The sequence below is a fragment of the Lactuca saligna genome, chromosome 3 (assembly GCF_052625555.1).
Source record: "Lactuca saligna cultivar CGN05327 chromosome 3, ASM5262555v1, whole genome shotgun sequence".
NCBI classification, from domain to species: Eukaryota; Viridiplantae; Streptophyta; class Magnoliopsida; order Asterales; family Asteraceae; genus Lactuca; species Lactuca saligna.
The window spans coordinates 26097350-26113482 of NC_136419.1; positions in this window are offsets into that span (position 1 = coordinate 26097350).

Below are 16133 nucleotides of genomic sequence, written 5' to 3' on the forward strand. Positions count from 1 at the left end.
ATAGTGACGACATATGTCGTCCCTATAGATTTAGTCTCTACTGGTGCTTATTCTTGTAGTGGCATTATATACAAATCTGATTTAATCTAATTTTAGATAAACTATGTAAAATTTAAATTGTGAAAATTTGTGTAAATAAATGTTGAAAGAAACATTGACCTATATATATAACGGTGTGTGTGTATATATATATATATATATATATATATATATATATATATATATATATATATATATATATATATATAGCTTTAAGTTGAGAATATGATTGTGAATGTATAACTTCTGTGCATTAAACTGTAAATTTTTTAATTAAGTTGTGAGCTTTGTGTAGTGAACTATGAATTGATTGTATTACACTGTGAATTTATAATGAATTTTGTGTTAAAATATGATTAATTTATGCATGCATGTTTGTATTAATTCTTTTGTGGATATATTTACTTTTTGTGTTGTATAAATATGCAAGAATATATTAGTTTTTATAATTATTTTGCATTAAACTCTTAATTAGTAAATTAATTGGTTTATTAAATTATGAATTTAATATTTATGATATGAATCTATGATTTTATACACATGTTTGATTTGGAAGAAATGATAGTTGCGAAAGTGGCACATATAGTTGGTGGAGTTGTCTGGTAGTTAGTACTAGTGCTAGAGTTTGAGTTTCACATATTTGAATTTGCGAATTAATGTATAATAGATTGTATTCTATTGTAAATTTATTTATTAAACTAAAAATAAATTGTATCAAGTTGTATACATTATATAAATTTTGTGTTAAAATATTAATGAATGATTGCATGAAAAAATTAAACTACGTATTAGTGAAATAATATGTTTATTAAACTGTGAATATGGTATTTAAACTGTGAATATGTATTATACACAATAAATTTTATAAAGAAATCTAAAATTTAGAAAAAAAAAAAGATAAAATTGAATTTGTTAAGGCATATATTTATTTATTTATTAAAATTTTATATATATTGTAACACCTAGTTCCTGGTATGTATTTAATTAAAGATTTATTCATTTTTGTATAAAAACTCGACGAGTTGGAGGCCCCAAACTCGTCGAGTAGGAATGGTATTTGGACGCATGTTGTAAAAACTACTCGACGAGTAGGCTGGTAGGGGTGAAACCCTAATTTTGGGGTTTTGCACCCTATTTAAGCATCTTAATCCCCTCATGCTAGCCTCATTTCCAGCCTCCAAGTCCCAAACCCTAAATCCATAAACCCTAATGCATTTGTGAGCTTGTGATCCATTTTTGAGTGAAGTTTTGTGTGTGTTGAAGCTTTTGAAGGAAGGAGAAGCATGGGGATTCAAGAAGAAGCTAGTAGATCCAGAGACTCCATTTCATTCTCATCATTTCCTTGTAAGCAAGTCTCAAACTTGCTTAGTAACTTTTTAGATCTCCTTATTATCATTTTATTGGGTTTTTGGTCCAAGAAGCATGATCTTTGGGAAATGGGCGTCCCAAGTGGGTATACTTTCAAATCTAGAACCTTGAAGGGCTCTCATGGCATAAAAGGTGCAAACTTTATGGCCATTAAAGCCCCATGCAAGCTTTACAATGTCATTTTGGCCTTTTAAGCTCCAAAAGGCCATGCATGGAGAGAAAGATGGAAGCTTTACGTGTTCTTGTCGTGTTTAGGGTCCAAATCTCAGTTTATATGCCTTGGTTTAGAGTGTTAATGGCGTTTGGATCAAGATCTAGGTCTTAAAGAATTATGGTTTGAGTTAAATCTATTATGTAAGGCTATTAACGGGTAAAGTTGGAAACTTTACCCTTAAAAAGGACATTTTCAGTGTATATGTGAAGTATGAAGCTCAGATATGAAGAATAGGGGCTTAATACATTAAGATGAAGCAACAGATTGAAGAACTCGGTGAGTCTATAGAGGGACTCGACGAGTTAGAACGATTTGTCCCAATTCTGTAAAGGGCAGAACTCGACGAGTCTTATGGAGGGACTCGACGAGTTGACTTGTTTTATCATGATTCTGCTATGTAACGACCCAAATTTTCACGTCCGAAAATTTCATTTTAAAATATTACTTTAGAAAACATTAATAAATAAAAACATTGTTTGATCACACCATAACACATCGCAAACCATGTTTTAAAAAGTCAAACCATATATCCCATCAAAATATCAGAGTACAATCCCAGTGAATCTCGTAAATGCGGAAACCAGAGTGTGTGCATGATGTGCTGCTACCGCGCCGGCTCCTTCCCCAAACGGCATCACCACAAACTCATAGTGGCCATAACGTGTCCGAAACGCGGTCTTCTGCGTATCCTCCTCCCTGACCCTCATCTGATGATAACCCGAACGCAAGTCAATCTTGGAGAACCAAGATGCTCCCTGAAACTGGTCAAAGAAGTCATCAATCCTCGGGAGTGGGTAACGGTTCTTCACCGTCACCTTATTCAATTCCCGGTAATCTATACACATCCGATGCGACCCATCCTTCTTCTTCACAAATAGAATCGGGGCTCCCCAAGGCGAACTGCTCGGACGAATAAATCCCTTGTCCAGCAGCTCCTGCAGCTGCGTAGACAACTCCTGCATCTCGGGAGGGGCCAACCGATACGGTGCTTTGGCTATCGGAGCCGCAACGGGAATAAGATCAATCCTGAACTCCACCTGTCGCTCCGAAGGTATCCCAGGTAGTTCCTCCGGGAAAACATCTGCAAAATCTCGAACCACCGGGACCTCGCTCACGGTCGCCTTACCCGCCTCCCGGGTATCCATCACATACGTGACATATCCCGCGCATCCTTGCTGAAGATAGCGCCTAGCCCTCGCTGCTGAACATACAGTGGGTCCACACTGCGGCCGTTCGCCATGAATCACTAACTCTCCCCCGCTTGGGGCCCTGACTCGCACTAGCTGCTGCGCGCAGTCTATCACCGCCCCATTAGGGCTCAACCATTCCATGCCAATAATCACCTTGTTCCCACGCTAAGGAATGGGAACCAAGTCTACCAGGTAACGCTCCTCAAACAATCGCATAACGCAATCTCGAAACACCGTCGATGCTCGCACCGATCGATCGTCAGCAATCTCTACCTCTAACGGGCCATCTAACTCGCCTGAGGTCTCATGAAACCTCTTGCTAAGCGCAAGAGAAACGAACGATCGGGATGCACCCGAGTCGAACAATACCTGAACTGGGATGCCGTTCACATGGAACGATCCTAATACATATATATATACACGGAGCACATATCAATATCATAACAACATAAAACAAAAGATAGAAGGAAAGAATCATACCCGTCACCACATCGGGCGCGGAGCGTGCCTCCTCGGTAGTCAGCTGGAATGCTCGGCTCCTCACCACCGGAGCCTCTGCCTTGCCCTGACGGCCATCCGTGATCCGCAGGGTCGCTGGAGCTGGCGCCTTCACTGGTGCTGAAACTGTCAACATGGGGCAATTTGCCTTCTTGTGGCCCCTCTGGTTGCAGTGGAAACACAGCAACTCCGATGTCTGAATAACTGTCGCAGGAGCAGTGCAATCCCTGCTGATGTGCCCAAACTTGCGCACTTGTAGTAGCCTGACGATCCCAACCTGCATGCCCCATCGTGCAGCCTGCCGCACTTCCTGCAGCGGCTCGGTCCTGACTGGCCTTTCGGTCTCCCATCTGATCCCTTGGGCTTCTTCCCCGAAGCCCCTCCTGCCTGTCCCTCCTCAGATTTCCGTTTCCAGATGTGCTCCAAATCTATCTCCCTCTCCCTTGCCCTGGCGATCATAGAGTCCAAGGTAGGGCAAGCCGAAAAGCTAACATGCTCCCGGATGTCAGCTCGAAGCATATCGTGATAACGAGTCCTCCTTATATCCTCGTCACCAGCATACTGGGGCACCAATAAAGCCCTCTCCCGGAACTTGGCGGTGATCTCCGCCACAGTCTCCGTCGTCTGTCTCATATCCAGAAACTCCCTGGCCAGCTGCTGAAGCTCGACAGCCGGTGCAAACTCTGCCCTGAACCTGGTCACAAAGTCCGACCAGGTCATAGCCTCGATAGCTGAGGCTCCCAACGAGTCACCCACTGACTCCCACCAATCCCGGGCTCGGTCCCGTAAACACCCCGCTGCGTATCTCACCTTCGACCCCTCGGGGCAGAAGCTAGTCAGCTGTGCAGACTCGATGTCTGCAATCCATCGCCTGGCAGCAATGGGGTCCTTTACCCCATGGAAATCCGGCGCACCACTGCCCTTGAAGTCCTTGAAGGACAGTGTGCGTGACCCCGACTGGCCAGATGCCAAATCGCTCCTGAATGCCCGCATGCGATCCTCCATCAACTCCATGATCCCTTCCTTGATCGACCTGAAGATAATGGGAGTCGACTCAAGGATGCCCCTGGTGATCTCTGACGCAATGAACTCGCGTAGTCCCTCATCTATCGGCTCGGAACCTGATCCTGAACCTGACCCCTCTCCATAACCGTCGTCCACCGGCCGCGATCGAAGTACCACCATTCTGCAATACATCACAACAATCATTAGATATACTGGTGCTCCCCGAGGAATCATAGCTACTTACAAGTTCCCTGGTCTTGTCTTGGCCTTCCTTGGTTCAGGTACAGATCCTCTGCTTTTAGTAGTACGGGCCCATACTACCTTCCATATCTATCCGTACCTTCTTCAAGGACTGCCTCGAATCCACCAGATCCCTTACACTAAGGCTAGTTACTACTATACTCATCCCAGGCTCGCCCTAGGGAAATCTCCGGCTCTACTCGATTCAATCCTCAGCTGCTGCAGGCCTCCTTGTAATGCCAATTAGCCATCACCCGAACACCATCACATGCGACGAGACTCAGATAATCCTTCGAGTACCCGACTCGTCCCTACAACGGTTGGACTCAAACAAGAGCTGCGCAGTAGGATCAAATCCGGTACTCTAAGATTATTCAACTCTGATCACATGTGGTGTGACGTATTCGCCTAATGGCTAATTCCCATTATTCGGAGTCCCACGTAGCACGAAGCAAGCAACATTCGGACAAGGGAAACGACTTCAAACAATTCCGCTCTCATAGAGAGGAACTGAACTAGCACACCGTGTTAGCTTATACTACTAGGCAAACCCTAACAGGCTATCCTACCGCTGTCTACACTATACAAGCATGCAATTCACATATAGGGGGAACACATAAGGCAGGCACATAAGACATCATTCCTAGATCCTTAGTCCTATTCTAGCATGCTGTTCTACAAAAGCTGATAAACATAACATCAACTGGTATGGGTACTTTGGGGAGTACTTACTTGAGCTCGACCGGTCGCGCATATCACACACACTTTTGTTCTTTCTTAAACTCTTTTCTCATTGTTCGAAATCATTTTCTTAAAAAAAGTTCTTTAAATCCCTAGATTTGAGTTCAGGCACCCCCCGAAGGTGAGTCCGAATCCCTCAAACCAGGGCTCTGATACCAACTTGTAACGACCCAAATTTTCACGTCCGAAAATTTCATTTTAAAATATTACTTTAGAAAACATTAATAAATAAAAACATTGTTTGATCACACCATAACACATCGCAAACCATGTTTTAAAAAGTCAAACCATACATCCCATCAAAATATCAGAGTACAATCCCAGTGAATCTCGTCAATGCGGAAACTAGAGTGTGTGCATGATGTGCCGCTACCGCGCCGGCTCCTTCCCCTTCGGTGAAGAGGTACCTGAAAACAAAACTGTAAACGTAAGCACAAAGCTTAGTGAGTTCCCCCAACATACCACATACCATACAAACACATAACATACGTACTGCCAGGCTATTCTGGGGTGCCTGACTACCCGGTACGACCATTCTGGGGTGCCGACCTACCCATACGGCCATTCTGGGGTGCCGTCCTACCCGTGTCAAGCCATTCTGGGGTGCTGACTACCCATGTCAAGCCATTCTAGGGTGCTGACTACCCATCGGTCCTAACAACCGATCCTCGGGGACTGGTCCCCTCCTGCTACCTCTATCGCATAACATAACAGGCCAACATACAAACATATCATCACAAACTGTCAGACGTTTCTGGGGTGTCTGACTACCCTGCGGTCCTAACAACCGAACTCTACTACTATCGCATATAACGTATCATGATAGCATATAACATATCAGGTAATAGCAAACCTAGATGATATCACAAAGACAATCATCTATCATACGTCTCTTACTGGTGGGTCGGCGTTGTGGCCTTAGACCCACCACTACTAGAAGGTAAATCACCTCAAAGTAGCTGCTGAACTGATCGGGAACTAACTGACTGCTGCTGCTCCGGAAATCCTCCGGCTGCAATTCCCACAACATACTCAATCAAACACTGCTAACTGTCCTTTGGGTAAAATGACCATTTTACCCCTGGTCTAGCTCTAAGTCAAAGTCAGAGTCAACTTTCAGTTGACCCGACTCGCCGAGTTGGCTCTCCAACTCGTTGAGTCCCTATCAGACGATTGTCCTGAGTCCCTGGCTCTTCATCCTACTCGTCGAGTTGTATGTACAACTCGTCGAGTTCATCTTCATCCGAAGAACACTTATGCTAAGACTCGCCGAGTTGTATGAACAACTCGCCGAGTCTGTTCTTGATCTATGAAGATTGCCTTGGACTCGCCGAGTCAGGGCATTGACTCACCGAGTCCTATCATGGGTGAGTTCAGCTTCCAACTCACCGAGTCACCCCCTGTGACTCACGGCTCAACTCGATACATCATAAAGGGACCAATTCAGTGACTCGCGACCAGACTCGTCGAGTCGCAGCCATGCATCCATCAAATACACCGATTTGCTCGATTCCAGTCCATGCCATTCACAGATCTGGGCTTCTAGGACACAAATCACACGTAAAGTTTCCAACTTTACGTGTAGATATTCACCAATATGGATTTTAAGGCTCAAAGTGCACTAAAAGAGGTAGATCTAGGGCTTTCATGCAATATGACCCCATAAAGGCATTAGATCCAAGCTCCAGGGACTAAATCATGCCTAGATCTAAAGGCTAACAACTTATTACAACCCACAAAGCACAAACAAGCTTGGGGAAGAGCCCAAGAAGGACTTCTATGAAGCTAAAAGAGATTACAAGCTTGAAAACAGAGGGGAAACGAGCTATACCTCAAGGAAAACATTGAGATAACACAAAGATGCCTGGCCTCCTTCTCCTCTTCTTGATCTGCTCTTCTTTCTCCTCAAAATCTTCAAGAACACACCAAAACACTTCGATCTCTCAAGGAAATAAGGGTATAAATGATGCTGGGAGTTCTGGGGGTGAATGGGGACGAGTTTGGGGCGGAATGATGGTTTAAATAGGGTGCAAACCCTTGAAATTTAGGGTTTCATCAAGCAGTGGTGACTCGCCGAGTCCGGGATATGGACTCGCCGAGTCGCCAACTTAAACGTGTCCTGAGTCTCGTCCCTACTCGGCGAGTTGGACCTATGACTCGCCGAGTCCAAGGCTAAAATAGGGAAATACTTAAATAAAATTCACATACCGGAAACCAGGTGCTACATGCTAAGCATGGAAACTCGGCGAGTCATAGGGATGACTCGACGAGTTGAGTCAACTCAGGGTGTTGACTTTGACTGGATGTTGACTTTGACCTTGACCTTGACCTTGATTTTGACCAAGGTTGACCCATGAAGGGGTCTTGAGTATAGAATGGTATCTAAGGGGTTGTTTTTATATAGGGCGTGGGTAGAGCCGGTTGCAAGAGCAAAGATGTTTCAACTATTTCACCTAACATTTGAGGTGAGTTTCCTCTTGTATGAATGGTCGAAGGCACTAATGTCGGCCCGTATATGTATGCTAGTATGTTACGGGCTTAGGTCCGATGCCGAGGATAGCCCAATGTAGGTTTATATGCTTCCGGACTTCGGTCTTATGTTGGGGAAAGCCCGAGGAATGTTTGTATGCTTCATGTCTTCGTGATTCTTGCATGTGATTGTTTATATGTTTCGGGCTTCGGTCCGATGTCGGGGTAAGCCCGAGGAATGATTATATGTTATGTTATACGTTTCCAGATTTCGGTCCGATGTCGGGTGGGGCCAGAGGAATGGTTATATGTTTATGTTATGTGTTTATGTTATATGCATTGTTCATATGTTTATAGGTATACCAGATTTCGGTACGATGCTGGCGGGGCCCGATGTTGTAGGCAAGGCTCTGATGGGTTTGAACCAAAAGAACATCCTATGTGCTCATGTAAACCCTAAAGCTTGGATCTAGGTTTCTCTATTGTACATGCAATTCATCTAAGACTCAATAACCCTAATCTAGCATATGCATTTCGAAATTATCACATAAGAGCAGATCTAGATGATTACCTCTTCTTCAATGGCTTGAATCTTCTTGTCTTTAGAGCTTAGAGTCACAAGTGTCACTCCTCTAATGGCTTACAAACACCAAAAGCAAGAGAATGACTTATGATGAGGAGGAGGAGCACCAAAATGACCTAGGGTTCTTCCAAGAGTGTTCACCATGTTTGTGGGGCCATAGGGGTCTTTATATAGTGAGGCTATTAGGGTTTTCAACTAGGAAACCCTAATCTGACTGCTTAGGCCCTAAGCAACCCATGGACTCCCTTTAGAACACCCCTTGGACAAATTCCTTATGGGCTTCCCATAGAATTCGTCCAACCTATGTTCCAAGGTGATCCATAGCCCAATTGCAATTATCTTATAATTACAATTCTAGTCCCCTAAATTTAATTAATGTCTTTTAGTCACAAAACTAACTATCAATTAATTCTTGAATAATATTAATTAAACAATATGATTTATCCTTTAATATATTATTGATGTAATATATTAATAAATCATAATTAATCGTCTTTCTCCATAAATCATCCTATCAAGTTGCTTTAGTGAAGGCAACCCAAAAGGATCATGCACAACCAAGTCAAGTACATACCAAATATAGTTATGGGCTTAGACACTAATCCAACATACCTAATGTTATGTTATTATGTGATTATGTGTATGATATGTGGTAGTTTGGAGACACTCACTAAGCTTCGTGCTTACAGTTTTTAGTTTTGGTTTCAGGTACTTCCGGTAGCAAGGGGAAGAGCTCGGGATAAGTGTAGTGCATACACCATTTGTCTAGCCTGAGATGTTTATACTCTGATTATATTTGACAAATGTTATGATATTTTAAGATACACGACTTATGATTTTTACATGATATTTCATGACTATTGTTTTCTTAATGATTTAAAATAAAATTTTTGAACTGTATTTTTGGGATGTTTCATATATGACTGCAAAAATAAAATGGTATATATTAAAAAGTATTACCAAAGAAATGAAACGTATAATGGCTATTCTATTAACTTGTGAATACGACCAGAAAATGTCATTGAATTTGGTGTTGGTTCGACGGCGGTCTAGTGGCGGTCTGAATGTGGTCTAGCGTCTATCCAAAAACAAGTGGCAAATAGTTGTAAACTATGAATGAAAAAGTTTACTTAATATTAATGTTTGAGTTGTCCAAAATCCTCTTAATGAAAACATTTAAAAATTGGTTCTTAGCATTCTTAACCTTTTTGGGTTCTCATTTGAACCGCTCCATATATATATATATATATATATATATATATATATATATATATATATATATATATATATATATATATATATATATATATATATATAGTTAGGTTTATATGTGGATGATCATCTATTGCGTGGATGTAGGGACCAATCAAAATTTAACAAAAAAATAAATAATTAATGAATTTTTAAAGGGCACTTTAGTCTTTATATATACAATTGAATATATTTCCATATTTATAATCCCTAAGATCATGGATCTAGGATTAAATCCCCTTAAATCCCTCCTATATCTCAGTAAGCTATCATTACGCCTCTTTATCAAATTTGTGCCCTATTCTTTTCACACATGACCGATCACTACCAATCCACCTACAATCTTTGGCTACAATCTTCAATCCACATGTGACCTTCGACTACAATCTTTAAGCTGACCACAATTCTCCATCTTCTTCAACCTTTGTACAACCCTCTGCCTAGAAGGCTAGGACGAAATCAGAAAACAAAAATAGGAGTTAGCACTTACGGAAACTATATTAGAAAATCACGGGATAGTAATGGTCGTTTCTGGAAATCACTAAAGCAATTTGGAAACAAATCATCATTGAAAGTATCAGGTAATCCCTTCTTAACCTGGTCCACTATCAATCTTTTCACATTAAACAATTTTTATCTTCTTAATCTGTTGTTCATTCGTAACTTGACTTTTGTGTTATGAATTCTGATTTTTCTCATCATCATGATTCATAATTGCAAAATTTAAAGCTTTTTCCTATGATAATAAATTTTGCCATCAAAGCTACCATTTTTATTTCTTTTTGTCACTTTTCCTCTTTTACAAACGTCAACGCTATCCAATTCATTTTGTTCTGAAATATCACCTTGGGATACTATTGGGAAACCAGGTAAATTATCTCAACCTTATTTGTTTTCATAATTTTACATGATGTGGGTTGTTATAAAATATTTTTAGTCTTTTAATTAATTTTTTGTCTTTTGGGTAATTGGTATGCAAGTGATGGTGTTATTGTATCTGATGATGGTGAAGTTGATGAACGAGTTTGGGGATTCATGAACTTTGGAGTGCAAGTATGTTTATTTTTGTGAATTCCATGATTTCAAATGGTGAGGGTGGCTACTGATTTTGATCACCATGTGTTTGTAAATTTGCTTCAATGAATACAAGTATCTTGTGGTTTACCATTTTGTAACACCCGATTCTCAGGTATTGATTTTTATATAAGAATTTTGTTGATTTCAAGGTCTACTTAACGAGTCGGTTGCCCTACTCGTCGAGTAGCAACGGGTTGGTCCACGTGTTTTAGTGACCTACTCGTTGAGTCCAAGAAGGGACTCGATGAGTAGGAGCTGGCAGATGAAACCCTAAATTTCGGGGTATTGCACCTTATTTAAAGGATCATTGGCCTCCCCCAACATCCTCTTTACAACTCCTTAGCACCCTTAAACCCTAAATTGTGTGTGTGTTTCTTCGGTGTGTTAAAGCTTGGAAGAGAAATTTTGGTGAGGAATCACTTGGGGAAACAAGTAAATTGAGGCAAAAAAACTCGTATGAATCAAAGATCTACTTCAGTTGACACTCTCTTGAAGGTATTAAGTTGTTTCCTTGGTTCATTTCATCTTTAGTCTCTTTTGGGTGGATTTTAGGAAAAGTTTCTTGTGTTTGAGTCAAGATCTGAAGTTGCAATTTCAAATCTGGACTCCCTTTGGCCTCTAGATCCATAAAGTTATCAGCTTTGACAAGTATGAGCCTTCCCTCAAGTGTAAGAATTCTTTGCAAGCTTGGTGTTGTTATTTCAATACTTTAGAGCTTTGCATGTGTCACAACCAGAAATTTTGTGTCTTGTAATCATTACACTCAAGTAAAATGTAGAATCAAAAACTCAAAGAGCATGTATGATGCTTACTCTATAACATCTAATTTTCAAACAAGTACACCATACAAGTGCTACAAATAGTCAACAAGCAATTGGAAACCCTAGAAGTTCTTGTTAGGTCCATTTTGGGACTAGGACTTCCTTATTGGACTCATTGGGCCAATAAGCCTCCAATTTGACTATCATGGGATTAGAACCTCCAAATGGGCTCTAATTGGACCCACATCCATTTATTTCAACATTTTGGGCCATATTGGGCCTAGAATGAAATAAATAAAAAATTTTGAACCATGATTAACCTAAACTAGCCCAACAAAGTGTAAAAATCATATTATATTTTTTTTGGGTCAAAAATCATCCAACTTAACTTCTATATGGGCTTGAGGGCAATAAAGCCCAAAAACCCTTTTTCCTTCCAAATTCTCAGCCCAAGGCCCAAATCCAAGAAGAAAAGGGGGGGGGGGGGGGTTGACTTCTTCATGCCACCTCACTTTTTTATAGGGGATATCCAAGCCTTTACACCCCAAACATCCATGCAAGTCTCATTTCTCCATGCAAACCACCCTCTTCTTCTCTCCCTCTCTCACTCTCGGCCGATTACACACACACACACAATTCTCTCACAACTCTCTCTCAAGAAAACTCCCTCCATTCTTCATCAAGAACTCGAAAATTAGGAGGTTTTCAAGGGGATATTTCCACAAACTCTTCATCTAAGGTAAGGTTATGCTTGGATCTATGATCTAGATTCTCTGTTTTTATCAAAAATCTCTTCCTAATCCATGCAAAAATCATGATTTTGCATCCTAGAATCACCTCAAGGCTGAGATCTTCATCATAGTGTGCTAGAGCCGAAAAATCACCTCAAACTTCTTCCAATCCTCTCCAAAACCGAAACCACACCCAAGGTGAGATTCATACTCCCTATTTTTCTGTTTTATAAGTTTTGTGTGGGGGGGGGGGAATACAAGTGAATGTGTAGATCTATGTGTATTTGTATGCCTTGTATGATTTCTATGCTTATAGTTGTGCTTTTGTGTGATTATGATGTTGGATCTAGTCAAAAACCCTTAAAACTCGAGATATACTTTATGTTAAATGATACTAGCATAAATTATATTACTATATACAAATTATTACAAGAAAAACAATCAAGTTGCTTAGTAACATCTTCTTTGGGCTAAAAACTCATTTTTGGACTCAAAATGTTAAAAATATAAAGTTAAAGGGCCCAAAATGACAAAACACGAATTTTGATGGGTGTAATGAGTCAAAACATATTTGATAATATATTTTATGGAAACATACCAATTTGGGGGATTAAAAATATAAATTTCAAGCATAATGGGCTAAAAATGACATTTTCGGCCCAATAAGGCCCAATATGCGAAATTTTCTAATTTGAAGGGCTGAAACTGTGTTTTTCTGAAAACAGTGGACTACTAGTGTTCCAAGTCCTTCTCAAAGGTTAAAAATGATTTGCATAATTAAAAAGGACCAAAGTTGCAAAAAATTTCCAATTTGGGCCAAAAGTGTAAAAACTGCGAAAAAGGGAGGTTACAGCCAAGAAAACATTATTTTGAGTGACTAAAACTGTTTTCAAATAAAAATGTGCTGAAAAAATATCAATTTCAACAAGTTTTGATATTAAAATGCCAAAAAAATGGATTAAGGACTAATTCGAAAATTAATTTGTTCAAAGGGTTGCAAAGGTAAATTTACAAAATAAAAAGGGGCTGTAAACAGAAAAATTTCAATGTTTAAATCAATACCTCCGTTGCGATAAAATACTGACACTGCGACTACCGACAAATCACAATACACAACAACACCAAAAATCGTTATCAAACGAATTGATTCGGTCTCGAATCAATAACGAATCCAAAACTACTAACACGACGACAACTCGATTCATACACGGAAAATTCGAGAATTCAATACACACGTGGATATACACAGACGTCGATACACCATCTTTGGGCCCAAAAGTGTCAAATCTTGCTTGTTGGGCCTAGCTAGCCCAATGACCTGATCTTTAGGCCCGAAGACAACATCCTTACGAGTTGTTGGGGTCTTACATGACCCCAACACAGCGTAAAAGGACTTTCAATGGATTTTATACTATTGGGCCCCAATGGTCCTTTGGTACTGATAGTAAAGTCGAGAATTCACCAAATGCGAGTCGGGCCAAGGGCTCTTCGCACTCACTATATCCCCGACCAACTAATGGGACTATTGAGGTCTTCGTGCCCTCTTTTCTCCTCGGATGTGGGACTACAATAAGTCAGGGCTGTTGGATTACGTGAATAGTACGGGCGACGCCTAAGGGATCGTTAGTATAGTTGTAAACTGGTCGTTTGTGTAACGCGTGTTTATAACAATCCACCATGCGCAATAATCCAATGTCGCCTGGAATCAATGACTTCACATACCGCGATGGTACAACAGCTATACGGAATTCAAGGTGTTAGGAAAACATCGGGTTTTCCTAGGGTTATTCAATACATACAGTTACGTGATGTACACCAAGTTTAATAAACTCTTTTACAATTATAGAAACAAATAAGCATACTTATGGATCTTTACAAACTTTTTCATAAACTCTTTTCAGAAAATATCGGATTTTCTGGTAGTTTTCAAAACATTGCTTTTCAAACACCGCTTATGAACTCACCAACATTTCATATGTTGACGTTTTTCAAAATACTTGTATTCTTAGGTAACAGGTAAACCAAGGGGAAAAATGTACTCAGTGATGGCTTGCAGTTTGTTTATCTATTATCGAACAATTTATTTTTGGGAATGTAATGCTAAAACAAGGTACTAAGTGTAAACTCTACCAGTTGTACTATCTTAATGCATGGTGATGTATGATGTTATGTTTCATATATAGTCAATGTTGTGGTATTCAATTGAGTCACGATAGCCCTCGGACGTTTCCGCCGTCTGGTTCGGGGGTGTGACATCATGCACGTAAAGTTTGCAACTTTATGTGATAAACATGCCTTGGGAAGATGGATCAACAATTTGGAGCCTTAGCATGGCTTAAAAAGGCTCTGTATGGATGAAGGACTGAAGGGACTCAGCAAGTCTCATGGTCGACTCGGCGAGTACGATGAAGATTGGCGTAGGCTTGACGAGTAAGATGAGTGACTCAGCGAGTCGGCTAGGGTTTTCCCAACCTTTGGACACATATGAACGCGACGAGTTGTAAGGGGAAAACTCGACGAGTTGTCCAAGGAGTTTGCGGCCACTGACACTAGGAACTCTATGAGTCACTCAAGTGACTCGGCGAGTTGGCGAGTTATGACAGGAACTCGGCAAGTAGCTGATGGTACTCGACGAGTTGAGGTCAACATAGACTGTTGACCTTGATAAGTTGACCTTTGGACTTCTGGGGCATTTTGGGAATTTATGAGCATGGTGGGGAAATTTAGTCAAGGGGGTCATGATGGGTATTAACTAAGTATTTATTGTGTGATAATGTGGGAGTTCCGGTGAGACAACAGTCAGAGATTTGCAGTACTTCAGCACTACTTGCAAGGTGAGTTACCTCATTATACATTGGGGTCTAAGGCACCAAGGCCGACCCATTGGATATGTTATCCTAGTTGTTGGTAATATGTTGAGTATGAGTAGTGTTGCATGCTAGTTGCCATGACAGTTAGGTAGATCTGTAGGACTACCTGTAGTATTATGTGATTATCTGTATGTGTATTAGTTGTGTTATATGTCACATATTATGTGGGATGGGTTGAGGTGATACTGCTCCGTGCGGTAACCAACAAACCCGGGAGCATTCTAGATACGAGCTGAGGGAGACTCGTACTGTGGGCTCGGTGGCAATCCAGATGTGAGTTGTGGGCCCGAAAGGCAATCCGGACTCACACTGTGGGCCCAGGGGGTAATCCAGTATGTAAAGTTGTGGACCCAGTACATGTTGTTATTTGTATATGTGTTGTTTGCAGTGTATCGGTATTTTGGGAGAACTCACTAAGCTTTTGGGCTTACAGTTTCAGTTTATTGTTTCAGGTACATCAGGGGATCGCAGCAAGACAAATACATGATCGTACAACTTCTCATGTTTTGTTTATGTTTCTGGGAAAATCTGATGTTATACATTTTGAAAACAAAGTTGTAATGATTTTAATAGTTTGAAATGTTTTTAATAGTTCAAATTTGTCTTGAAATTATTGGGTTTTACACATTTTCATATCAGTATTTTAACATTTTTAAGTATTATTGTGTTTTTCACCAACTTCTGAACCTAAAAAAAGAAAATTTCTTCATCTTTTACATTTCCATAGACAACATATAAGGCTTGATTTTTTATTCTTTTGTGAATTGTGATTTTTGTTATACTATTAATTCTTTATTTCTAGTTTTGTAGTTTTGTTTTTCAGTTGACTAAACGCTTTTTCTTATACTAATTTGTGCTAGGTTCATATGTATATCAAAAATGAAGATCCCCAAACCTATATGGACTATCTCGACCATTCAAATTACTGGTTTGTTACATTTTTTTTGTTTAACATTCTAAACTTTCATTTTGCATTGATATAATAATGACAAGGGGTCATTCTGTTAGAATTGAATCCAATTCTATCGGAATGGAATCACGAATTTCAGTTCTGTTGGAATGGAATCGTGATATTTCGTCACTAATTTGTACATTA